The following is a 27,040-nucleotide window of genomic DNA, read 5'->3' on the forward strand; positions in this document are numbered from 1 at the left end:
AACAGAGTTGTGTAGATGTGAAATAAAGAAAATAACATATATCTATATATATATGTGTAGGTATATAAAATGAATGATACATGCAATGGCTGATGGAAAGTGAAATACATATGTAACACACGGCGTGTGATGTACGAGTGTGTGTGTTTGTGCTAAAAAATAAAATGAAACGTAACGGTGGGCAACACTGAGTACACAGAGCACAGCAGAGTGGACGATGCATATTTTTATGCGTCCTACACGTGCGCACCTGTTCGCTTTGGTTTTACGCGGACAACCCAAGAGTGGCTGCGGTTACTGCTGGTGCTGCTGCTGCTGCTGGTACTTGCGCCGAGGCAATATAACAAACTTGAGTTGGTCAACTGAAAATGTGAATGCGAATGCGAATCGGTGAAATCACACAAGTTTAAGTCTTACGGAGTTGCGAAAGTTTATTTGGTGAATGAGCGCAATGACGACGACTGGTATGTGCAACAGCAGGTTGCTAAAATACTGTTTGGAAAATAAAATAAATAAGAAAAAAAAAGTTTTATAGATATAGAATAAAATAAAAGTAAACGACATGAAATAATGAAACGTCGGTCAGATGGCCAGATAAAATAATTGTTTGCTGAGAGAAATAAAGATATTAATTAGAAAAATAATAATAAAAAGAAACAATAGATTAAGGTAAAGAATATTGCATTGATTTGCTGTGGATAATTGCGCGTTTTATTCTCGTAATTATTGAGCGTGCGAATTCCTCACGGGAAAAGCATCTCACTGAGCTGACTGTGAGCTGAGTGAGCTGAGTGAGCTGAGAGGAGAAAAATAAGGAGAGAAAAAATAATAAAATAAATGAGGAAAAAATGGATGAAGAAAAAAAAAAGCGACCGGATGCCAACTGGAGGAATGCTGTGTGTATTCATTTGGAATCGTTGGTTATTTTTCCCCAGCGGTATATAGTATATAGCTGCACCGAGAAGTCTCATGCCGACGTGGCGAAGTATAGAAAAGAGGATGGCGGTACCGTTAGAGGGAATCGCGTCTATCGCGAGAGCTCGTTAGGAGGCCGAGCAACAATCTGCGAGAATCTTTAAAAGAACACTTGAATTTCCGCGAGTTAGTCGATTCTCTTATATTCCGTTGATTCTTATTTTCTCGTGAATCATATATATGTATACATACATCTTTTTTTACGATCTTGAAAACCGTTGAATCGACAATCTGACGGTATTTTTAAGAATGCTGTTTAATGTTTTAAAATAAATGAGCAAAAATTTTAATTAGTTTAAAAAAAAAAAAAAAAAAAGAAAGAAAGACCAAATCGATTCCTATAAATAATTAATTTTTGATTTATGCTTCAATGAAAATAACCTCTTTTCCAGAAGAATATTATTTTCGTTTCACTGATGCAGTTCTTTATTTTTCGTCCACTGTCTCCATAATAAATTTCACCGTTTTAATATATTTTAAATCACTTGCATTTAAATTCCATTGAAAATATCGGAAAAACATTTTATGAACTGATAGAGCAAGAAGTATTAAAAATTACAAATAAATTGAGGAAAAAAAAAAGTAATAATGGTGGTAATGATAATAATGATAATAGTTTAGTTTGTAAAATAAAAAAAAAAAAAAAAAAAAAAACATTCATGTAAAAGGATGAAAGAAGTAAAGAGGCAAAGTGTCAGTCGAGTTTTTCCAAGTCCATTTGACCTCACAGCGAATCAAGTTCCAAACGAATCCGTTGTACCGGATCCGGACAACAACTGGAAGTAAAAAAGAAAAGTAAAAATAAAAAAGGAGGAAGGGAAAAATATAAAAAGTTAAAAAAAGAAATAGAGCGAAAGGAATAAGAGAAAAAGTCTTATCTGTCTCTCGAGGACCGCAAAACTCGGATTTCACGAGTTCTCAGAGACCAAGAATGACAAAAGTGCCGCGATAAATCTTAAAGTTGATTTTTTTTTATTTCTCTTGCTAAAGAATAATTTCCCCAGTCGCGCGAATGCTTGGCAATTAGAGGTAGGCAAGTTGCCTGTTAGATTTGCTGTATATATATTAAATATATATATTTATATATAATGACGAAGAAACGAGAAGCTTTGGTGAAAGAAAAAAAGTTGATAGAGAAACGCGTGACAAACTTTTTTTGCGTTCCGTTTCCTTGTCAGCTTTTTACTGCTATCATCCTTCTTAAGCCCTATTGCTGCAACGCGTCGAGTGTAGACGTCGCAAAGAAGAGAACAAGTAGAAAAAGAAGAAGAAGAAAAGAGTACAGTTGAGAATCTTTCGCATCCTTTTACCTTCCTGCATGAAATTTGAATAAGAAAGAAGAGACAAGTAATAATGTCATTGCTTTCTTCTTTCTATTCTATACGACTACATATATGTATATATACTACCGCTGGTTTCCACGAACAGAGAATAGAGAGAAAATATATATATATGTGTATATGACAGATAAATATATAGAGGTTGAGGGAATACCGAATTGCGAGTAAGTAACAAAAGATTTTCTATTTTCATTCCCATTATATTTTTCCAATACTTAATAAATTTCTTATGTTTTATTTTCATTTCTTTCACTAAATTTCATACTCAATGTAATAATATATAAAATCCGTAAAAGTACTTAAACTTTACCATCCAATCGTTCATACGTCAACTTCGCAAGACGATTCAATTCTTATCGTTTTTTTTACTCTTTTCAACTTTATATATTGCATATATATATATCGTAGTTACATCAATCGATATATGTATCTATATAAATTCTTATCGTTTTGAATTGCCGGGAGGAGAGCAAGAGTCAACGTTGCATATTCATAGACGAACATTTCGCACAAACGTGCGCTCGTGCCGATGGCAATTCAAATACATGCATACATATATATTTCCATTTGATTTTCACACCAGCAAGTAATACACGCAAGCACATGGCAAATGCCAATTGTAACCTAGGTTGAAAATAAATTTAATTTTCCATTGAAAATTCAAATGTACGATAGCAGATACCATGCAATCAAAATTCAATGGATATTGTCTTTATAAATTTATCCAACTAAAAAACCATACGCAATTTATATAACGAATAAATTTTTATTATTACTTTATATGACTATCTGTATGTAAAGGATATCTTGTTATTATATATTTTTATTGTTATTATTACAACCTTAGGATTTTATTAGGGCGCGAAGAACCTGCTGGTGAACCTGCGTGAACTTTGCCAACAGATCTCAGTAGACGAAGTAAGAAGAAGGTAAGAAGAAGGTAAGAGCCGTTACGCTCGGTTTACGTCGTTCCCTCTCCCATGATCGAGTAACTTCCGGTCCCGTGGCATCTCGTACTGATGCATACAAAATAAAAACTCATGACCGTACTGTATAAGTGCGCATATGTATACAGAATAGAGAGCTAATAGCGAAGATGCCTAACGGTGCACTTTGCCTACACTATTCGTCTATTCGTATTTTAATATCTCTAAGTTGAGTCCAAGACCCACACGATTGAGTTTCACGCTGCACTGCCTCGAGCTAAAACTTTCACCTACCCATCGATAATATTTCACCTTGTCATAAAACAATCATTTTTATTTTTAATATTTACATTTTTTATTTATAATATAATAAAATGATAATAATAATTTATTATAAAAAAAAATAAAAAAAAAAAAAGAGAGAGAGAGAGAGAGAGAGAGGTCAACATCGCGTGGTTAGTACACGATTATGAGTCCAGGAGATTGCGGGCACGGATCTCGTAAAATAAAGTAAAAAAAAATAAAAAAAAATAAAGTCGCCGCTCTTAGAGACTCGGGCGTAGATAAAGCTGCCGGTATACTCGTTAGTTTAGCGGAAGCCCGCGTAATGTCGGGGAATAAGGTGAGTCTGCTCGGTCTACTCGTATGGAAGCTCAGGTATAAAGAAAAAAAAAAATCGAGCAGAGGAAACAAGACGGAGAGGGTACGGATGGGAAAAAATAGTAAATAAAAAAGTAAACGAATGTGGGGATAAAGAATAGAAGGTGCATGGGACTAAATAATTTCTGGGCGCCTCGGGGTCGAAGCTCTCTCTGACTTTTCTCAAGAAGAAATCTTGCGGTAAGGGCAAGGGAATAAAAGAAGCTTTGAAAAATCATGAATGGTGTCGGCGATTTTGCTCCTTCTCCTATTCTACTTGTACTTTTACACAAACTATGACCTCACCAACTTGTGATTGTTAAAATATTTATTAACTCACTTGAATGACTCTCTCTCTCTCTCTCTCTCTCTGTTACTCTCTACTGTTACTCTTTCTCAAGCTCTCTATTGTCATCTTCATAAATAATACGTCCATTTATTTATTCTACATTTTGCTTATTTTTCCTGCTTTATCAAATATACGGAAATGAGAAAAAAATAACATTTTCCACTATAACAATAGGAAATAGCTTAGAGGGATAAAAAAATATCAAAAAATCTCTCTAAATATTTTCTTTTAATCTAACGAAAATAAATCACAAATTTTAAAGTTTCTCGTATCTGCAGCCAACTTATTGACATTGAGCAGTAGATTATTCAATTAAAAACGCTTTAAAAATATTACTAAAAAAAAACTTTATTTTCAAATTTGATTATTTTACAGATTTACGAAAAAAACTTGGATCAATTACATTTTTTTTTTTTTTTCTGCCGTTTACTTGGTGCAATATATATTTCATTTTTCCTCTTACGATAATAGAGTCTGTTGCTTTAGAGAAAACGTGCTATAGAGCAATAGCGTCTTGCAGTAAAGACTGCATATATGTTGAGAGAAAATAGTGCAAGAGTGAAAGAGTAAAAGAGAACACAACAGAGCGTCACTCTCAAAGTCTCGAGGGCTTTTTACAAATTTATTCATAACCCGTCCGGTGTGGTCGGCTTTATGGTAGCAAGCGGTAAATGCAGCTAGTGGGAAAATCTTGAACCTGTCGAAAGAATCAACGCCCTGCACATAAGAATCGACCTCATAAAATATTTAATAAAGTTATTACAGTGCCATGGTACGTTAATAAAAAAAAAAAAAAAAAAAAAAAAAAAAAAAAAAAAAAAAATACAAAGTTGAGCGAAAGCTTTATACAACAAAATACATGCATAAAATATATCTGATAATATTTTTTAATCAAAAAGTTACTAAGAGAGCTTTTAATTTTAATCGGTATTCTATTCGTTTATCTTTTCGCTATAAAAACATTTGGATTGCTATGGATAAATAAACTGGCATCCAGTTGTTTGTAAAACGGGAGTGCAAAGTCTCGCACGCTATTGCACTCTTTCGTATATTCTAGACAACAACTATACCATTGTATATATGTATATATATATATAAATATATATAGAATTACGATAGAAACGGAGCTGTAACTCTGTATACTCTGTTCACTCTGTACACTAGTGACTAGACAGGCTAGTTTATTACCCACGTGGCAATGGTTCACTTCGCATCGCCTTGGTCTGTACAACACAACTATTTTAAAACTCTTTTATTTATTTCATTCTCACTATATATTTCTTTCTTCATTTATTCCTTTCGTATATACACACAAACACACACACATGTTCTCTACAAACTGTAAAACTCGTAGTTTGGTAGTAGTTGTGGTAGCGGTAGCGGTTATTTTTGCCCTCTCGCCAAAACACTTGACTTGAAAATTTTCAAGACTACCCAATGACTCGACGCCTTTTTCGAGTACCACAAAAATACGATGTGCAGAATAAAAGCTCACTGGCCGCAATTATTTAAACGTCACGTATAAAACGTTAAATAAATCTACGGATACATCAAAATTTATAAAATAAATATTTTCTTTTGCAATAAAATCTGAATATTTATATTTGACCCGTAAAAATACATCACCTACGCAATTTATTTACATTACAAAATAAAAAAATATATATTTTTATATGAATTATATCGAGTGATTTACATCGTTTATGTATTGTATAAATATTTAAATATTCTATAATTTCGAAATTCATTTAAATGAAAATCAATATTTATATTATATATATGGAGAATATAGAGAAATTCATATTTATATTTAATTAAATTTACCTGATACATAGATACCCACATAAATATTAAATGTAACTTTTAAAGTAGAATACATAACTAAAAGTCACGCTACGAGGATTTTAATTTTTTTTTTTTTTTTTTTTTTTTTTTTTTTTTTTTTTTTTTTTTTTGCTTAAATAAAATATAAAAAAGTTAATTTGATGAAAAATAATTTCAACAAATTACTCGAGATGATATTGTACAGGAGTGAAGATAGAAATGAAAAATAAAAAATAAATAAAAGTAAAGTGAAGTAAAAAGGAGTATTACATTGGACACTACTGTCAAGAATGCGATTGCCGCAGAGTAAAAGCTCAGAGTCGTTGTCAGGAAAAGCTTTCCAGTTTTTCCAAGATAGTAGTGCGCAAACGACCAAGAAGACGACAACCCAAAGAAGAGCTAGGATATTTGAGTACACAAGAAGCTAAAAAAATATATAAAAAATAAAAAATAAAGAAAGATCAGCAGAAGCAGCAAAAGCAAAAGCATCACCGAGTTCCGAGTCGCTTCACGTTTGCAGTTCATTGGCGTCGGCCACGTACGTTTTCACGTTTTCACGTTTTCTGCTGGTGCTTCTCTGTATAGTGGGATAGTACAGTTGCTCGTTCCTTCGGCAAGTATCCCCTGCACACGACTCGTTTGTTTCTAGAATTCCAACGGGGTAGCACGCGATCAAGAGTCAGAGGGTGAGTGCTTGTCTTTTTTTCTTTTTTCTTTTCTATTATTTATTTTACTTCTTCGTTTTCTTACTCTTACTATTCTCGGTGGTCGCGGTCTGCGAATAAAAGAGATCTTTCATACCGGGGCTCTTTCGCACCAACGACAGCGTAACTGGATTTCTTGGTATAATAACGGGAGCGTCGTGCCCAGCACGGAAAAGACAGCCATCAAATAGAAAACAAAATAAATGAGATGAAACAAAACAATAACCGAATACAAAAAGGAGTATGATAAAAATGTCCGCAGGACAATTAAGTGTGATGTGTACGTGTGTGTATCCATGAGTAAAGCTATTGGCTAAATAAAAGAAACAACATTTCACATTGGCCCAAAGTCTATTTAAATTTGTAACGCAAGATCGAACCTCATAACCTACCCGGTGGATCGTTAAGTCTCAGAGCAATTTCCGGTCACGAATTTCATAGTCCCGTTTTGTTCTCTTTCACCTAAACACTTTTTTTGCACTACTCATGAAATTACTTTTTATTTCAATCCAACTCCTTTACTCTATTTTAAACTCATTTTTATCACTGTTATTATTATTATTATTATTATTATTATTTTATTTATTCATTTTTTATACTCCTTTTGCAAATCCGCAGATTGCAAGTACCAAGTGAACGGCTGTCAAACAATCAAACAGGAAATTAACCAAAGGAGGATTGATTTTTATTATGCAAATAAAAGAAAAATCGAAAATTATCGAATATTAGATCTAAAAAAAATTTATATTTCTATAAATAGTATAATAAATTTATTGACACATGTGCGCAAACGATGGTCACACTGACAGCTCAAATATATTTAGTATTAAAAAAAAGAAATTAGTGACATGTTGATGATATCTAAACAACCTTTTACTTTAATACAAATCAGGTGACATAAAATCGATGAATAATTACTACGAGTGATATATATTATTCATAGGCATATATATATATATATATATATCTGATACATATGCATCAAGAGTCATCGTACTCGCGTTTTATTGGTATTTGCACGTATCCGGGCAATTATAAAATTGATCGAACAGCTCTCATGTCATTAAATATACAATGCAACAGCGGATATAAATGTCCCTAGGGATCTAATTTATAAATCCATAAAATTTAATTTTAAATAAAATGATATCTTGAAAATAATAAATTCATACTCGAAAACTGTTCCATCAACTTGGCATAAATTTTTAAAATAAAAATAATTCAAACTTTCACAAATATTTAATTTATTAAAATAGACCCAACTAAATATATTATACATAAAATTACCGAAATAAAAGTGTGAATATAATTCATCGAGTTTTATGAGCATATCCAAGTGAGATCTTAAGTTGATTTGATAGGATCACAAGAAGAGAATAAAATATCAGGATAAACAAGAAAATAAAAGTAAGAATAAATTGGATTGGCAATATCTATATTGGAACCGTAGTACTGGGGCTATCTCGATATAGAGACACGTATTTCTTTTCCCATATATCTCATATATATATATATGTGTGTGTATGTGTAATACGTAGACTACTGGGACATGGAACCAGTACGTATCTGGCATATTACTTTGATGACTATATATCGTCATCTCGTATCCGCCCTACCCCTAATACCATGACGACGATAACTATTTGTTGGTGGCGGGTGGCGAGTTGTGAGTTGCGACATTTATATTCCAGTGGTATAAACGTTCCAACGCGCTTTGTCATGGCATCAAAGAGACATCACTCAAAGGATGAGTGCAAAGAAAAATCTCAACACGGTCTCTATTATAGAGAGCGGCGTGTTGGGCAAAACTCTGAAAGCAAGCCAACGAGCAATTTTTCTTCTTTGCCGCTGTCGTATATTACAAACCATACTAGCATACATACTAAAAAAAAGACAGACCCTACATTCATATATTCATATATACAATCATCCACCCACTCACCCATACAAATACAGATAAACACACACAATAAACAACTATAAAGACTGACTGCACATATAGAATCTTGTGGTGCGCGTTTATATTCTTGAGCATCATTTGCTACACAAGAGAGCAATAACGTAAAAAGTCGAAAGGTAAAAACGTTAGCGGTGGGACTCTCTCCCTCCTCTATCTGTTTCTTCCCGCAACAGAGGAGAGCATAGCACTGCACTAGAGAACACTGGAAAACACTGGAGAACACAACACACTACACTAACTACTACTCTCAAGTACACTCTCGCCTTTTTTTTACCCTCTTTTCCCTTTAGCTTTGCTGCAAGCTATACTCACACTGCACCAGTATTTAACTACGTATATACATACTTTGGTGCAGGGTCTGCACCGCGGCATCATTCTCAGCTGCACTGGCTGGCTCTCTATTGCATCTCACAGGGTCTCCGCATTAAGTATACGTTCCCATCTAAAGGGAACGACGATGATGACGACGACGACGACGACAACGACGACAACACGAGAGGGTTGAATGATGTGAAGTGTACTCTCTTCTACTCTCCCTATATATCTGTATACATCTCTATCTTACTTCAACCCAACTTCCTTTGGTAATTCTCGCACCCGTTAATGGAACATCGAGTCTTGGATCTCTTGACTTTGTCGTTTGACGCTGTAGGCAACACGACAGTGGCAACTCCACCATCTCTCTTCACTCTACTCTCTACTCTGCTCTTACTCATCGACATACATTTAGCATGACAAAATTAACTCAAGACTTTAATTATTTAGTAAAGCTTTTGCAAGCTTCGTTTATAATTATTACGTTACATTTTCTCAGTCAACATATTATTATGACCTCAATTTTTTTTAATCATTTAATTACAATTAAAAAAAATGAATAATCGAGAGTGTAGAAGATAAAGAGTGAGATTGAAGACCTTTATGATATTAAATCGAATGGATTAAGTTGCACAGCAGTGGCGCACAATAAGGAAGCCAACGAGTGTAAAATATACACCCTCTTTGTTGGCAACGTTACTGGCATCGTTGCTGGCTCTATGCTAGCTCTATGATGATGAAAGGGCCCAAGTACACGGTGGAACGTGAAAATGAAGTCTGGAATATGGAAGCACGACACTCCAAGGCTCAGTTTAACCGTACGAGGGATATGCTTTCTGCTGCACTCTATATCTCCCATACATACATATATTCTACATACTCTAGTACTCTGTTCCTACGAACTTTGTCCCCGGAGGTCAGACCCCGGTAATAAAACGACGGGCTGAAAATGCATCCGTAAAAAGGACTTTATCGTCCACGTGAGTGCACCGAATCCCGGTACATATGAATAGTCAACTATCTTTTTCTTTTTCTCACGACTGTTTAATTTTTTTTTTTGCTTTCAATTTTGTATCTACTTTGACCTCTCGGGACATATCACATAACCATTTAATAAGGTTTTAGAATTCTCTGAAATAAAAATTTTAAAAAACACTTTGAAAATTTTATCTCGTTAATTTTTTTTATTACAAATTACTTTTATCGTCGTACTTTGATGATTTTTATTTCCAGATATACAAATTTATATTTCAAAGTACATAAATCTCGACTAACGGTAAACATAATCAAAGGACATAAATTAAAAATAATGAAAATAATATTTTTTTTTTTCTTTTTTTTTTATTATTATAATAAAAAAAATACTTGATGTTAAAATCTCTAAAGATAAAATTTGAGATACAAGAGTTATGATTTATCATTTAAACGTCACGACAGAATTTCCCTACGCCAACAACTTTAATTTAAAATAAATCCAAACATCACATCGTATACATTTGTATATAGACACGGTAAATTAGTCAATAAATTTAACGAGTACTCGCAAGTACAAGAGGGTGCTCGTGAAATATCCATAGGCAACCATATCACGATTAATCGAGTCATTGAGTTCGCACTAACGAGCACGATGTGGTTATTTATACATATATATCTCTATATATATTTATATATCCTTATCAAGTATATTGTCGTCACACAAATAGTATTATACAGTGAGCATAAAATAACATGCAATCGCAGAGTAACTAAAGCCATAGTGTACGACTTCTAAGTTTGTCTTGATTTTTTCAGTATTATATATATATATATATATGTATGAAATATATATCTTCGACCAGTAAAGGACTCTGTATATATATATCGATGTACACAGCTTCTGTGGTAAGGAAAAAATAATGGCTGTGTGCTATCGAGAGACCAAGGTACGATAAAAAAAAAGTAAAGAAAGACCAGAGGTGGTGAACAAAACTAAAGGTGTATATGTATATACATATACAGATATATAAAAGAGTAAGAGCTCTAGATATTTGCACGACGGGACTTATGAACGACATAAATTTAGTTTCTTGCTTACGTACGTCCTCACTACTTTTCTTCTCTCACCAGCAGGTCACCTAGTTGTATTTCATGCAATTTCTCAAAATTTTGCAAAACCCAATTCTCGACGAATAAAATAAATAAATAAGTATTTATGTATATTGGATGTAAATGATAAGCATTATTTATTTTAGCTAAGATATTTTAACGGCATAATTTTATGGATGTGAAATAAATATTATATAGATGTGTTACATGTGGCACACTACGTTTATGACAACTAATAGCTGAATATTAGAACGCATTGCAGGCCAGTGTTTATATGCACACCCGGACTCTGCCACTGAAATTGCGAACGTCATTTCCTGACCAACTATACCGTTCGACCAATGATTGATGTGTCCGTGTGGCCGGCTTGTTTTGGCGACAAATGTTTTGGTAAACCGTGTACCGAGTGTATCACTCCCACATATATACCTTATATACGATGTTTAACCAATTGCGTCACATATTAAACTCCGCAATTAACTAAAGAGACGTTACATTACCGAACAAAAAAAAAAAAAAATTGAAAAAAAACATTTAGAGAAGAAAAATAAATTTAAATGAGTATAATAACTTCAAATCATTGTTATTAATTCATACACATTCATATATGACTTTTTTTTATTACGTAAAGTGTTTCACGCTCAATCGATCACACGAGCATTTAATCTTGGGTCTCAAGGCCCCGAAATTTAAAGCGTCACGATCGAGAGCGAGAGATGAGATGAAAAAAAAAAAAAATAATAATAATAAGAAATAAATAAATTAAATAAAATATATACATAATAAAAAGACCTTGAGTCAATCGATCACTCGAGAACTGTAAGAATAAAAATATGGGTACGAGTAAAGTTTTACATTCGAAACGTTTAAAGTTAAAATCTCTCGACTATCACACTTAAAACGAGTATTTTTCTTACTTACACACTTTTACATATGTGTGTTTAATGTAGAATATATGTATATATGTATATAACACCTAAATATATACATCTATGGATGTAGACATAGCAGTGAGTACTCTACCATTAGTTCTTGGAGAGAAGGGCGTTCACTGTAATTTCGCAGCTTATCACGCGAGGGCACACATTGCATCGAGGCACAAGACAAACGACGTCTTAGCTTTTCCGTCAGTCGTACATTCTATTCCTTTAAAACCCAAAAGTGCAAAAGAGAGAATAGAATCGAGTATACTATATATGTGTGTATATAAAAATACAAGGTTGTTGGATGCCGCGAGGCGTATCGAGAGCACTTTCAATAAATCGCTGGGCAAACTCAACCAACGAACGAGGAGAGCAAGTTTTTCTCGAGGAGATAACCTGTGAGCATCAAAAGAATAAAACGCGACAAAGGAGCGCAAGAGAAACATCTTAACAGGATTTTACTATCCTCGTTGTATTCTATCTTCCATCGTAGTTTAGTTTGTAAATAACTTATAAAAAGATAAAAAGATTGAATGGATTGTCATTATATTATCAGGGGCCAAAGGGCCCTAAGTAGGCCACTTTCTCTTTTACAACTAATTTCCATTTCCTCAGTTATTTAAAGCTTTAACTAAAAGTTTATTATCATTTATCAGGATAATTTTCTAGATATTTAACATTGTAAAATAAAATAGAGAAGAAATATGGGTGTATCTGAAAAAATGTGACAGTAAAAATAAAGCACTCGTAAGATAAGACCATAAATTTTCCGTACTCTCAAGGCAATATCGCAGCGTCTTAGATGCTGGTATTTGCTCGAGAATCCTGAGAATTCGTGAGAACGTGCCTGACAAAGGGACTTGGAACATTATCGAATGAGCTAGAGGGCGCCATCCGTGATGCACCACCTGCACCACCATGCATAGTTCAAGAAGTAGAAAACGTTGAAGAAGACGGACAAGCTTAGAATAATATCTGACAATCTCAAAAGAAAAGAAAAATAAATATAACCACCGATCTACCTGTTATTTTATTGCTGTGCAAGCCACCCTCGTCTCTGTACATCGGGTCTTTTCTTTTCTCAATACAACTTGCTAAGATTCACAGTCTCTAAAATGCTAATGATTATTCACTGCTGCAGTACATGTTTATTATTTAACAATATATATGTATATACTTATTCAGTACTGAATATATTTAAAGGCCAAATATCCATGCGTACCCACGTTCTCACAGTATTAAATTGTCCGCTAGTCAGGTCACCTCATGAATCACAATTCAATCCTAGAATATATTTGCCTAATGTACTTAAAAAAAAAACTATTTTTTTTTTTTTTTTTTTTTTTTTTTTGCTTCATTTTAATTTACAACATGACAAGCGAAAGCACTAGCACCAGTACCAGCATCAGCATCAACATCAACATCAACATCATAAGCAAAAGTAGCAGCAATAGCAGCACCAAAGAGTAGTCTGGTTGGTCTGGTCTAGGTAGTTGTAGTTGTAGTGAATATGAGGATGTTATGCCCGGCGGCTTTACTGCATAACGAAGCAAGGTATTATAAGCTTGACATAGCTTCAAGGCTTTTCGCACCTGTTGGAATGCCCAGTGCCACAGGACCAGGGTAAACTTTGGTCACACACTCTTGTATTGCAATAACGAATAACCTTCACCATAACGCACGCACAGGTGATAAATAGATCTACTCTCTACTCTCTACTTTATTCAACATCCTTATAACTTTATACACTTGTCGTATTCATACATTTATATTTATATTTGTATTTACTACTTGAGAAACTATTTGCTGGCGCAGTAACTTTAACTTAAAATTATATTTATCGTACATTAATAACAACTACACTAAATAAATATAAAATCTCTTATAGTGAAAAGAAACCGAGCAAGTAATTTCAATCTTGTTTTTTTTTTTTCTTTCTTTATTATTATTTATTCCTCATCTTATTTTTACTGATGCACAAGCTCTGAGCAGAGCTGAGTAGAGCAGAGAGAAATTGGAAGACAAAGAACCATGTTAATGGAGGTTGAGTACGGAGATAACAAAAAATAGACGAAAAAACGTAAAAAACAGTAAAAATAAATAAAAAAATGATGGCGTGGAAATGAAAAGAAAAAGTAGAAAAGTAATAAAAGACGAGTACACGCAAGGCACGGGAGGTGGGGTGTGAGAAGGACAAACGCCTGAGGCATCATCGGATAAAGAACGAACTGTAGAGTGGAGACTGAGAGATTTCTCGAGTTGACTATACTCAACCGACCACGTTGGCCGTTTCTTATTCCGCAGGTAATGGGCTTGGCCGCGGCTTATTCTCTCTCTTTCTCTCTCTTATTCTCTGTTACTAACTCTTTCCACGGTATCTTTAATCCCCGGTCCCTCAGCTCTTTCTTACTCTCGCGCTTCTGTAGCTCACTCTTTAAGCTACTCTTTACTGCAGCACTTGCAGTGCTCCGCCTTCTAGTCATTCTCAGACACATCCACATATATATATAGACATACGTAGACCAGAGTTTGGTGCACATATCCTATCAAAGTCTACGCAAAAGCCAGTTTCTCGATACACACTAGTTTTACTGGCTAGTTTTTGTTCTTATTGATGTAGACTGCAGCAAGTAATCTGATGGCGTTGGTGTCTGGTTTGTACTGTGGATGGAGATCAGGTTGAACTGAGGCTGAGAAGCTCTGCTAATATAAAGGGTTTCAAGGCGATCGCTCGAGCCAAGCCAGAACCAAACATTCGTGGTGGGAGATCAACAAGAATAATAATAAATAAAAATAAAAATACATAATAAAATCAAGACGAAGAAAATGGATAATCGTGATCAGGGCCACAAGAGGTTACATCTCGACACGTACAATTCAAGTTACGAGAGCATAATCTTTTTTTCAACTTCTTGCCAAGTTCGCCAGGCCACGACTTTTACGCTCATATATATACATATATGCATATCTACATGCATATCCACAGCGATTTAAATCTTCTATATCTATCTGCTCTATGTGCTGCTATACTTTCCATTCCGTTCCATCCCATCCCATTTCATCTCAACCCGACTCGAGTTTACTAAAAACCAAAACTATTCATACACTGGAGACTGTAGAATCTGTAGTAGTAGTAGTAGTAGTATAGTGTAGTGTAGTAAATGTCTGTCTTTTTTTATCCGTATGTATGTATTTGGTACATAGCATGGCTCTTGAGCAAAAGCCATGCTTATTTTAGGCTTCATTGCCTTTTCTGTTTTGTTTTGGTTTAGTCATTCCCCTTTTGCTTGTTTCTTTGAGTTTCGTAGTACACATGATGGTTTTGTTCTTACATTACATTTAAGTACAGTCCATAGTGCAATGAATACTGCTATGCGGAGTACTATACAGAGTCCGCAAAATCTACAATGCGTATATATACTCATATACATATATACATATATACATGTGTCCTATATATAAAAGAGAAAAGTTTATTCTAGAGAAACGCACCAGAACACTGGGACAAAATTAAATTCTCCAAGTACTGCACACTTTGGAAATATAAACGCAAGATAAAATTGAGGAGCAAAACTAAATGAATTTTACTGCTCTGTATACATATATATACGTGCACACACATTCATTTTCTATTTCCCTTTTTACGTGTACGTACGACAGGTTTTATAAAGTTTTCGAGTAATATAAGTTGAAAGAGTTGATAAAACGATTGAATTTAAATCTATTGATGGTTTTTTTTCTTTTTTAAATTATTTTTTCCCTTTTTTTTTTCTCAATTTATTTTTTGATAGCCAGCAGAATTGAAATGTCAATTTGTCACTAACGAAGACAAAGTGAAAATACATTGTATCAGCGCACAAAACAAAAAAAAAAAAATAAAAAAATAAAAAGAAAGATATATAAACTGTATGGCAAAATAAAAAAAGAAAACAAATAATAATACGGCAATAACAGTTATTAAGAGCTTTAAGCCGTAATACGTGTTTGTGGTTGAGGTGAAAAAATAATAAAAAATGCATGTTATTTCATCGCGTCGATTTTGTATAGTCTCTGATACATTCAAAGCCGGTAAAAAAAAATAATAACCGTATACATGGTCGAGCGAAACGAGGTAAAAGCATGGTTAAGGGATACAGTAAAAAAGAAAAAAAAAAATATATATATATATATATAAATATGTATAGCGGATCCTAAAAAAAGTAGCGGGAGTATAACTGGCGATTGCCTTGGCCTGTTATCGCACCACCCTTTTTTTCCAACGCTTTTATACATACATACATACATCCATATATGTATGTATATAGTTTTACTCATAGCTGCTCCCGGCACAGCTATAACGAAATATGTTTTTCCCGGTTTTTCATCCCCAGGGAGGCAATGGCGCGTTTTCAATGGACCGATTCACGCCTGCAAACATCTCATCGTTTCCTACACTCCGTTAACGATAGCCTGGCTCTCTTGCGCTTTCTCCCCTGTTACCTTCATTCTCTCTATTTTACTCTATCCCTTTATCTCTCGACACTTTAGCAGTTAATGCCAAGAGAAATAAGCCGATAGTAGAACTAAATGTGCACCTTTATGGTTATAACTACCGCGCGAATGAGTCTAGTGTGCCGCAACTTCCGCGTCAGTCGATATCATATTCCCACGCGGTTATTTCACAGTAATGCGATCGCCTTTTTATTTATCTGTTCTTTTATAACATCAACAACAACAACAACCATAATAATAATAATAATAATTATTATTATTATTATTATCATATTTTTTAACAAACACTAAATAATTAACTGTACAGAAATGGATTAATTAAATGGATTTGATTAAAGTTTTAAATAGTAGTGAGTACTGAGTTTCGCACACGAGAATGTTATTAGTAAAAGTAGTAGTATAGTGATAGCAGTAAGACGTTGGTACTTGAAGAAATCGGTAACCGAGGATCTACTGAAAGGTATATATCTATGTATATATTAAGAATCGATCGAATGGAATAGAATAATACAAGTTAAGTCAAATCGTGACTTGAGGGGAGCGAGGTCGGGTCAAAGTGACTCTGGCGTGTGGTATCGCGCGCGCGGCCACAGTTTATCGTGACACAGAGACTATTGCTCTGTCATTATCGGTGGAATAGTCATTAAACTGAATACTCAACTATTTAACTGTATGTATTGCATATAAATGCATATACACCGGAGAATAACTCAATGCTTTGTCTTCTCTTTCCTGCAATGGTACTGTATTACTGGTGTGTCCGCCAACGCAGCAATATTACATTATATTTAGTATACATACAGATATATATATTTAGTACCTACTACTACAAGAATATATAAAGACACGCGGGATTAACATTAGATTGCATTACCGGGCAATGACGATCAAACTTATGTGGATTTTGTATAGTGTATACAATCTGCAAACTCGGTACAGTTTGACGGTGAAAGCGCGGGCAATTTGAACGCCATGAGACGAAATATTTATTGGTTATTACGGTAGTAGGTCGAGTAATATAGAAGGCAAGAGGAAAATTAACTAGATTTCTATCCTAATAATTTTATGTGAAAGTACTAACTATTTTTATTATTATTATTATTATTACTATGACTATTTTTTAACAGCTTTTTTACAACTTGTACAGAGATATTTTTATTTCATTTAATAAAGAGGTTTAATCTCTGTATTTTATAAGATTTTAGCGTCTGTAGGGGAGAAATTGAGCGGGAGAACAGCGTAAACTAAGCTGTAATTCCGAAATGCAAGAAACTTGGCAGTAGCTAGTAGCTAGTGGCTGGTAGCTGGTAGCTGGTAGATGTACTGGTAGCCAACCATGGGTAGTATAGACTAGAGATACACTCGAGAGATGTTCACTAGAGACTACTATTCTGGTAGTATATAGCACAGACAGACACAGGCTCTACTAGCTAACTTTGGAAACGACTTTGCTTACCGCCGTTAGCTGCTGGTCGACCTACAGTGCCGTTTAAAATGGAAATTGTCGGCGGATTGAGAGTAAGAGATAGAGAAATTTCATGTGCTGATATAACTGAAAGCAGCTCAAAATTCGCTGACCATCAAATTAACTAACTTCTATTCTACTACCGAATAAATTACAATCTCTATCTTTACCTTCCTCTACTATTATTATTATTATTATTATTATTTTTTATCATCATTATGTAGCGCCAGAGGATAAATATTATATCAAGTGTTGTTAAATTATTGAAAAAATGTCTTAATGCTTTTGTGTATGACTTGTTTTACAAAACAAACTCAATTATTCTGCTGACAATTAATCGATGAATTTTCAAGAGGGAAAAGAAAAAAAAGGAGACAAAAAAAAACCTGATTCACTTTTCATCAGTGTACTTGCCCGAAGACCAATCTCACGAGACTCTTGAGATAAAGGACGTTGAGGTAACGAAGAGTAGAAGGAAAAAACTTGGAAATTGATTGGAGGAACGCCATCTAACTCCCCGATCGTTGTTCCAATTCTATATATATATATATATACAATCCTTTGGTTTTTTTGTTTTCAGATACTCTTTACTCTGTATATATATGTATATATGTGTATAGTGCACAGTAGTGTAGCAACTTGCTTACTATAAGACAGTTAAAGTAAAATTTCACACGATTGCCAATTACTTAAAAGCGAAAAGCAATTCCACAGTGCCACAGTTAAGACCGAGAAAGATTTTCTGGGGCACCTACAAACCACCGGAATGAATTTTTAAGAAATTCTAAATCCTCATTTTCCACTGCACTGTTACTGCTATTTTGTCTCGGTTTATACTCTTTTATTTTTATCATTATTATTCTTCATTATATAAAATTCCCACCTTTTAATCCTGATTAAACTAATTAAAATTTATATATGAATATTATAAATTCTTTATAATATATTTTAGTACTTCAGCAATAAATAATAAAAGACAAGATGGTTAAATTTTTACTTAACCAATTTTTCGCTCATTAAAATTTATATGAAATCTGATTAAAGATTTTTAATAATATGTGTCTCGATAAATGAAATAAATGATTCAATCGTTTTTAAAAAATTACTATCACTAAATTAGCTTGAAATGAAAATTTTGCCAAATGCTAAATTAGGGATCCGAGGAACCGTTAAAAAATATGAATATTTTGAGTTTATAACTATTATAACAATTCGATTGTAATTATTCATCGTCTGTAAACTCAGGATAATTATAAGTAGATATATGCATCTATAAAAAGGTCAATTTATTAATTAATATTTATACAAATAATTATAACTTAAATAAAATTTATTACTGTTTTTTATTTTTGGCTTATCCATTGAACAAAAATAAATAATCAATTCAAGGGATTTATAAATAACTTTATTACAAAAAATAAAATCGATTGACAAGGGATAAAATATCTGAAATAATAAATAAATAAATAAAATCAAGTCCAGCTCAGTCTCGTGTAGTCGTTCGACGTCGTCGCCGTAGTTACGTCTAAAGTCGTAATCTACCGAGAGATATATCAAATGACATACATAAAATGCAATAATTTAACGGCATTGATAAGACGGGGTAGTTTACTTTTACGAGATAAGCTTCGCGTAAAAGACATACTACAAACCTACACTTAACTTTTATATATAAACACATACTGTATACTAATATAGTTTAGTTGGTATTTGTCGTGTAATGTTGTGATGATTAACGACGTGACAGAAACATTGTTAAAAACAAGAGACATCAACGAGTCAACCGGCAGCATCGTGATGATCACCACCGCCACCACCACCACTATCTATCTAAGTCATTTGTTTATCTATAATCTCTGTTGTCGTGTTTTTTACTCAAGCAAGTTTGTTTAAATTTCACAATTTCCACAGAAAAAATAATAATTGTGATAACAACAGAGATGATAATAATATGAAATCAAGTTTATATCTTAGATTGCCAAAATTAAAGTTCCGGTCTTGTGAGTGTGCTTCACTTAACGAATTAAATCCCACTGTAAGAGATCATCAGAGCAAAGCAGAGCAGTGAAGTGGAGTATGGAAATAGAGAGAGAGAGAGAGAGAGAGAAAATGAAATCTACACTTAGCAAGAGTAAGAGTCGGCAGATCTCTCGAGCGCTAATGGTGATTAAACCGTACAATTTACGGCCTCCGGTATTTCATGCAAAGGATAGGAAGATGACTTTGGTAATCAAGGTATAAAGTCGCCAGAGCAGGAGTTGCACTAGAGTAGTCTAGTCTAGACTTTACACCGCAGCGCTATGTAGCTGAATTAAAGCAGTATCAGCAGCAGCAGCAGCAGCAGCACCACCACCACCACCACCAGTATCCGTATACCGGTGCTATAGCAAGTAGCAGCGGTAGCAATTTCAGTCGGAAGCCAAACTACCAAGAGACTAATGTAAAACATATAAACCCCTAGAAAACCCATAAAATCAAAAGACAATTCGGTTTGGTGATATACACAACACCCTTAGAAATAGTCACGTCATCGATTTCACTGGCGTGTTACGCCCTGCTATCCTATCCTAGATACTCTATCTAGCATACCCGATTCTTCCCACGCCCACCGATAGAGTCACGCATCCAAGTCAAGACCTACCCGCAACACTCGCAAGACCAAGACGTCAGCAGGCGTTTCAGACGTTTATTGCCTTTTTCGCTATACATCACCATCTTGCCGCCACCACTGGTACTGCTGCTGCTGCTGGTACTGATGTACATCGTCAAGTGTAGTAGTAGTTTAAACGCAGAAATTCCATCCCAAGAGACTTTAAGCAAGACAAGATCCAACCATCAAGGATTCAACTGCAACTTATATAGATATAGTAAACATACTACCAGCTTTTGTTTAATACAGAGTATGAGAGACGTGCTGTGGCATAATTTTCGCTCTAACTTTTCCAAGGTGGATCAAAATCGAGCCCGTGAGACTTTGTCTTGTTTCTTTATCCTTCTTCTTCTCCTTATTCTTTTTCTTTTTATGCTATATCTGTACTCTTTTGTTTTATTTAAACAGAGTTAACTCAACAAACTTTAGGACATCAGACTACTAAATTGCAACAGCGATTCTATAAAAAGTGACATCAGCTTTTGTTGGCTGCTGCTGATGCTATTAGTGGATCATCATCATCATCATTACCATCATCACCGTCATTGCCTTGATCGTCATTATTGCACCATTACTACCACCAGTACATCAGAGACAGTAGTCTGTTTGCGCAACAGTAATTTTAAAATACCAACGACGTGAGTACAACTTTGAGGTTTGACGCAGAGTAAATTATTGCAATGTGATTAATCACCTTGTGTATTAAAACCACTAATGTTAACAACGCTTATTGCAACCAAGTAGGATATTGGAGCAGACAAAAAATAACTGGCTCATATGCTGTAAATATGGTGGTAGCAATAGTAGTGGTAATGGTAGTGTTGGTCATAATGGAGGTGGTAATCCTAAGAGGGGGTTAATAGGGGAAAGGATAGGCTCCTATTACCTTTGTTTCGAGCTACTTGAACCGCTCAATTGTAATATAATGGGGTATCCGAGGGAACTTGCTATAACGTTCATATATATATATATATATATAAGTAAATGTACATATGAGTACACAAGCATATATAAACTCCCGCCTGTCAGACCTCTTAATCACACAAGGGAGTATGGCGATTGCTTACGAGCAGCTGTCACGTTCAGGTGGATAAAAAAAATAATAAAATATATATGCTTAGGTATATAGTATTAACGCTAAGTAAAAATTAAAATTAAAAACTGTTGTACGTCGCTTTAACTACATAGGCTGATATTTAGTAGACATTTTGTGTACATAATTTCAATGTGTCATTTTTCAAACATTATGGAATGCAAATAATTATCCAGCGGTCATATTTCCCGTGTAAAATGAATTGCATTCGCGTGCAAGTTGATATCTAAAGTATAATAATATCACCGTCACGATACTGTGTCCATTAATATATGAATATGTAGCACGTTTAATAAAGTATATATTTATGGGTACGCGTCTATACAACTCCAACATCATCAACAGCATCACCCCATCCCAATGAGACGTACAGAGACGTACAGAAACGTATCTCAGCGTAGGTCCCCCAGGGCCCCACGAGAATTAACCCCCACTCTGATCGAGAACCCGCAACAGCAACAGCAGCAACAACATCAGCACTACCTTTCCTTCGTATCGGGGACCGGGTTTACTAGGAGCTCCTTAAACCGGTTTTAAACTCTTATACTCTACTCTGCTACCTCTGCTACAAAAGTACGCTCTTTATTATAAACATACTATACATTATATGTATACTACAATATACAATATAATTCTTTACACACAACACACAACGCATACAACAAATACTACGACACTGTACGGTATCCTCGACCAGACTACTACGGCAATGGACGGATTAACTTGAAACACGACGGGAAAGCAACTTTAAATGATTATTTATGTAATTGGTCGCTGTTGGGCCTCCAAGATGTTTCTTCATTTATTCTCTTTTCTCTTATTATATTTTTCACCGCCATCATCATCGTCATCATTATTATTATCATCATCAACAGCAGCAGTAGCAGTAGCAGCAGCAGTTTAGTTGAACAAGTAGAAGAAGTAGAAGAAATATAAGCAGTATAACCAGAGCCAAAGGAAGCTAAGTAACACGAGCAACAAACTTGGTCCTTGAACCTAAAAAAAACGGTGCTCACGCGTGAGAACACGATCCAACGATGCGGATAATCCTTAACGTCTACGTTTGGTAGGTTTGGTGTGTTCTTGACCCGCCAGAATCTCTCAACCGTGTTAATAAATATATACTGGATTTTACGAAAATAAATAAAAACTAGCTATAGTATGAGAAGTAAACGACATTTCACAGTCAAAAACTTTTTCATACTCCAAAAACATATCAAAGGCAATATATATTTCCATATATATACATAAATAGAGTAGACAGTATATCTATATAAGCTAACATAAACGAAAAATATCACGTGATATCGAAACTCTAAACTCTAAAACTGCTGGCTTATAACGGTCGTAAAAAAAAAGTTTTTTTTTTACTTTTTTTTTTTTTATCCGTTCGCTCGAACGACGTTCACTCTTGGTCTTGGTCTCTTAGACTACTCGTAAAACAAGACCCGGTACTGCGGACTACAGGCTACAGGGATAAATGAAGAAACGTATTTTACACTCAATACACGTATTAAATTTCAAAAAGGAGGTCTTATTCACCGTGAGACTATAAAATAAAACAGAAAATAAAATATAAAAATAAAAGAAAACTTACCGAAAATGATCCCCGAAGTTGGTAAGCTAATCAACCAGGTCGATCACCCCCGTGTGTATTATAATAAGCGTTCACCAGAGCCACCACGCGACTGTTTCCAAAGAAACGCCTTTACTCGGGGCTCGTCGTCGCGCCAACATCGGCCACTCAACGTTCTCACAAACTTTAAACTTTTTACAAAAAACCGAAAATTCACAACAATATAATATTTCTAACAATAACAATCACTAAATACTAAACTCTGTCATCAGTAATAAACAATAATTATTATTATTATTATTATATCAAACTGTACTTGGCACGATCCGAACACTCAAACTCTAAAACACCCCCGGCTTTAAATTAAATTCGAAACAAAGAGATTACGACGTAATAATAATAATAATAATAATAAAAGTATAAAACAAAAATAAAAACAACTGACAAGACAACTCCAACTGAGTAAAACAACCGGTCACACTTGTAGCTGCAGGCACGCGTTTCACTTTTTTTTTTTTTTTAAATTTTTAAATTTTAACTTGCTCTCTATTTTTAAATAAATTATTTATCAACGTCTCTTGTGCTTACTTAAGCTGCCAGACTTTAGTAATTAGTTAAAAACTTTGTTTACACCCAATTAAGACGTTCAGTCTCCAGTGGTGTCCTTAAGACAACTATTTTTTGTGTACTGTCGGGCTCACCGCCGCTAAAAACGAAAACACTCCGTATAGAAACAACACGCGCGGCGGTCAAGTCGCAACTGAGGACCGCGATATAGAGATAGACTAGTCGCGCTCCAAGCTTCGTTACCCCCTCCCGTATTTTATAGTAACCTACTCCCTCTCTTGAAGCTCTACGTCGTCGTCGTCGTCGTCGTCCTCTATACAGCGTGCGTTCTATGTCGTCTCTTTAGACTCAACAGAGTATAGAATGTATATATAATTTTTTTTTTTTTTTATTATTTTTATACTCTGATGTTGTCTTACTTAAACTCGAACCCACTCTTTCTTAAGTCTCGAGGGTCTTGAGCAGTCTTGAGCACAACCAGCACAGCAGTCCCGTACTCGTACTATAGACTAATGGAACCGGTGAACCGGTGACTGGAGGGAGGGGGTCTGATTGTATTGCCTGCGGTCCCAACATCGGGGACTTATTCCCCACCTTAAAACTGCTCCGTTCTATAGTCAACCAGTCAACCAACCAGCCAAGCCGTTTTATTATTATTATTATTTTTTTTTTTTTTTATTTCTCATTTCTTTCGTCTCGATACTTATTCTGTGCGTTGGAGTCTCCGTGAATTTTTTATGCTTTATTTTTTGTTATCCTCGTTATTATGATGATTCTCCTTTTTTATTTATTTTTCTTCGTCCTATTATTCTGGATATAATACACAGCAAATGGAAGCCAGCTATCGTACACAAGACGGCAATGAGAAAAATAGGACTGCGAAGTGAAAGGCGGTGAGGGAGATCAAGGAGAAGGGGGAGAAGGAAAAGGAGGAAAAGGAGAACTACGAGATGAAGGAGACAGGCAGGTAGGTAAAGTCTTGAGTTATTGTGGAACTGGTGGAGACGGTGGAGACACAACTACTATCAGCAGCGTCACGCTTTGGGATTGCAATTTTGGGTAATACCACGTCTTAGACAAGATTCTCAACGTGACATCGCGTAATTTGACCACCCGGCCGCTCTACTGGCTGCTGTTGCTTCTGCTGCTGCTGATGCTGATGCTGATGCTGTGTTGTCCTTCGGATCAAGCACCAACCAACCAACCAACCAACCAACCAACCAACTAAGCAATTACTGTGTGGTACACACAGCCAGATTGACTTGAATTCTAAATCACGTTCAACCTATATATTACAAACCTACACACACAACCTATGCGCACGCTACATATAAATTTATATTGAAATTCATAAATACACTGTAGTATGCATATAAATTTAAAAATAATATAGATAAAGATAAATAAAAATTAATTTATATCATTGACATCTGTTTAGCTGTTTATCATTGTTGTCAGAAGACAAAGGTTGCATAATATATGTACAAGTAGGTATTATTATCTAGATTCTCTCATGTGTCGTCTATTACCAATTGGTACAATTGTCAAGGAAGCTCCAGTGAGAATACTACCTTCCGTCATGGCTCGTGTATACTTGCATGTTACACCTGTACATTTTCATCTACAATACGTGCCCTGAACGCGATGCCGTGTGGGGTTTTAGTGAATATCAGAGATTCTCAACGCAACGCTACTCTGTACTGCGGACACACTACTAATACTGATGATGATAATGACGACCGAGGAAGGGAGCAGAAGGGAACAGAAGGGAGCTTACGTTACTATTACCTACACACAATGTTAGTTAAATTTATAAGGGTAAAAGAGAGAGAGAAAGAGCAGGAGGGTATTGCTGGTTATCATCACACGCGAGTCATGCGGCTTCTATCTTCTACTCCGTCAGTAGTGGCGGTGACGGTGACGGTGGCGTTCGCCTGCTTCCTGATGACGAGCGTAGCTGGAGTAAAGGGAGTAGAAGGGAGTAAAGGAAAGTAAAACGAAGGGACTAATACATAGCAGAGCTAAACGCCAATGGAGGTATGAGGTAGTATGAGGTAGTATGAGGTAGCATGAGGTAGCATGAGGTATAGCACCAGTACAAGCAATAGGCAGCAAGAGTACAGGGGCCATTCTCGCTACTGGCACAACTGGCACGCTTAACATGCACCCTTTGTACGTCAACGTACACGCTGTTCCTGCTGTTCCCGCTGTTCCCGCGATACGACTAGAGTTGCTGTGTGATGAGTGAGAGGTATTGTTATATATTATACATATGGTATATGTAAATGAGAGAGATGTGCAGACTAGTTAGGAGTGTGAATGTATATGGTAGCTTGAGTAAATGTAAAATGTACGCAACCCTCGTGTGCCAGTGTCGAATCCCAAGTATTATACTGTATACTCCTGTAGAAGTGGATGTGCACGATGTGGAGGAAGAGAATCATGATGATGATGATGATGATGATGATGATGACGATGATGATGACGATGACGATGGTTAGGCGTAGCCGCGTGCTGGCGAAACTCAGCGCGATTCCCAAGCGAGTCAATTAGCATTCAATGCATAATTTTCCGTGTTAATTCTACATGGAACTACCGCATAATTAATTTGATATTCTTTGTTGTTATTAGAGGGTGGGAAGATTTTTAAATGAGACTAGACTACTACTAGATAGTTTGTAGTTTATAATAAGTTGAAGAGAATTTTAAAGAGGTCGACGCCATTTCACTCACTTGTATAATATACCGCGTAATATACACAGTATTCAGTTAATATACTTTATAATGAAATATTATAAATCTATTTATATAGTTATTTTAAAACTCGAGCAATTTTCCATTTTCCATTTTCCATTGTTTTTTAATGAAAAGACTAGACGATTTATTGTATATAAAACATGTATATTTTTGTTTCAATGACCTCATTAAATAGAATTTAAAATAGAAAATAAACAGCGTTTGGCGCAATAGATAATGTATATAGATATATCCATCGATAATATATATTTATTGAGAGTGAATAATAAGTGAATGAATTAAACGGCTTTTCCACATGGTTAATTAGCATGTGGACATTCTAGTGCAAGATAAGGTGGAATAAATACAACCGTGATAATACCACTCGCTTTCTATCTATCAATATCTATAGCTTTGTTTTA

General features: G+C 34.9%; 1 protein-coding gene across 2 annotated transcripts in view; it reads right to left on the reverse strand.

The window, feature by feature from the left end:
- LOC103571919 (semaphorin-1A) overlaps positions 1–24,072 on the reverse strand; it is an 86,678-nt gene extending 62,606 nt beyond the window's left edge. For both annotated transcript variants that reach the window (XM_008550267.3, XM_008550266.3), the window contains exon 1: positions 23,337–24,072. The gene's annotated coding sequence lies outside the window, so the exon portion shown is untranslated. The remainder of the gene's footprint in view (positions 1–23,336) is intronic.
- Positions 24,073–27,040: the final 2,968 nt, after the last annotated feature.

This window comes from Microplitis demolitor, chromosome 7 (genome assembly GCF_026212275.2).
Source record: "Microplitis demolitor isolate Queensland-Clemson2020A chromosome 7, iyMicDemo2.1a, whole genome shotgun sequence".
Classification (NCBI taxonomy): Eukaryota; Metazoa; Arthropoda; class Insecta; order Hymenoptera; family Braconidae; genus Microplitis; species Microplitis demolitor.